This window comes from Micromys minutus (assembly GCF_963924665.1).
Source record: "Micromys minutus genome assembly, chromosome: 18".
In the NCBI taxonomy this organism is placed as follows: domain Eukaryota; kingdom Metazoa; phylum Chordata; class Mammalia; order Rodentia; family Muridae; genus Micromys; species Micromys minutus.
In genome coordinates, this window is record NC_137953.1 from 37411668 (window position 1) to 37413772 (window position 2105).

The following is a 2105-nucleotide window of genomic DNA, read 5'->3' on the forward strand; positions in this document are numbered from 1 at the left end:
CATATAAAGCTCTTAAAGAATACACTTGAAATTTCTGGGGACTGATTTCTAGTCTTCAGACATAGCTATCTTGGTCACATCAGTCAAAATTAAACCACTACCTGGCTGGAAAGCCAGTTAGATACTGGCATCTTCCTGTAAACTTTATTGTTGGGATGAGAGATGCTCTAGGAGGACATTGGTCCAAGGCATCTGGAACAACAGAGATAGTAGTACTGATGGAGAGATGCTAGGAAACCACACATAGAGAAAGTCTGTAGCCATGTATAAATCATAGTTCATCATCTGAAGAATCTTTAAACTACCCAAAATTGTTTAATCTGATTTTTACATTCAGCTTATTCAAAGAGACAATGCTCATGCTTACCCCTAAAGAAGCATGGACTACCAAATCTATAAATGATATTAAAGCTCTTTCAGTAATGCAGGATTTGACAAAAACTGCATAATTTGTAGAATAGACAAGTGCTACTGGAGGAGACAGAGAGTTCTACATCAGAGCTCTGAGAATCATGGTCTTTGAATGTAGCTTATTTTATTAATCTTTTGATACATGTATTTTGTATCAAATTATTAATTAATAATTATTAACACATAATTAGAATTGTGATAAAATGTCTTTAAATTTCAGGACCCAAAATTATTTAAAATATTACTTAATTTTATACTTAATAAGTTCAATAAAACAAAAACAATTATGTTTGATAAAATATCATTTCACAGAAAGCCAGTGGATGATTCATATGTAGTATTTAGCTTCCAAATTAAGAAAACCGGTGTGTTGTTGTGTTATTAAACAAAGATAAGAATAAAATAGTGACTTTTCTATACTTAGGAAATAATTGAGGATCAAAAATAGAAGAAGTTACCAAGACTTGTGATCCAAATATCACAGCAGCTGGGAATGAATTTCACTGCACAGTGACCTCCTGAGGGTGCTTTTGACTTCAGCATTCCTCAGGCTATAGATCAGGGGGTTCAGCATGGGGTTGAAAAAACTATAAAAGAGGAAAAGGATTTTCTGCTGCTCTGGGTGCTGAGACTTGGGAGCTATAAACATGACAATGGCACTGCCAAAGAAAAGCCCTACCACACAGAGGTGGGAAGAACAGGTGGAGAAGACCTTTCTGCGGCCCTACCCTGACTGGATCCTCAGGATGGTCATCAGGATACATGTATAGGAGACTGTTACAAAGCATAGGGGTGCCACTAATGTGGCAGGTTGCAAAGATGACGAGTTAATGGAGCTTTGTGTCCGCACAAGCCAGCTTGAGGACCGACTGGATTACACAAAAGAAGTGATTGATTTCATGAGGCCCACAGAAGTGCAGCTTCAGGATAAGAACTAAATGGACCAGAGCCAGAAGAAAGCTAACAATCTAGGAAATTGCAGCCAAGATGGTACACACTCTCCAGTTCATAATGACAGTGTAGTGTAGGGGGTGACAGATGGCCACAAATCTATCATAGGACATCACCACAAGGAGAACACATTCTGTGTTCCCAAGAGTCCAAAAAAGGTAAGTCTGCATCATGCATCCAGCAAAGGAGATGGATCTGGTCTCATCCAAGAGGTTTATCAGTGTTTATCAGTATTGCAGGCATAGGCAATATCAACAGTGGCCAGATTGGAGAGGAAGAAGTACATAGGAGAATGAAGTCTTGGCTCTCGGCAGATTAATCCAAGGGTAAACCCATTTCCCAACAATGTAAAGATGTAGCAGAGAGAGAACAATACAAAAAGAACTAGGCGAACCTTCGGGCCAAGACAGAATCCCAGCAGGATGAACTCGGTGATCAATGTCTGATTTTCTTCCATTTTTTTTTTCTATGAAGGAGAGATAGAAAGTACTAAGAGATACAATTATGTTAAAACGTCTTTTGTTTTGTAAGACAAATTTGTTTTGGTGTAAAATACTTTAAAAATATACTCTTAGAAACATAATCAAGTTAATCAATGAATTAAATACTAGTTATCAAATAGTAAAATTGCCTGTCCATCTACACACATTTTAATGTTGGTTTCCAGTTTTCAGAGGGAAAATATATCAGCAGTTACTGAACTGGAACCACCGGCACTGATGTAATTAAGGACAACCAAACCT

General features: G+C 37.5%; 1 pseudogene across 1 annotated transcript; it reads right to left on the reverse strand.

Moving 5' to 3' along the window:
- Positions 1–889: 889 nt before the first annotated feature.
- LOC308432617 (olfactory receptor 2A1/2A42-like) lies at positions 890–1819 on the reverse strand (annotated as a pseudogene). The gene has a single exon. The product of its transcript is annotated as an olfactory receptor 2A1/2A42-like (transcript).
- Positions 1820–2105: the final 286 nt, after the last annotated feature.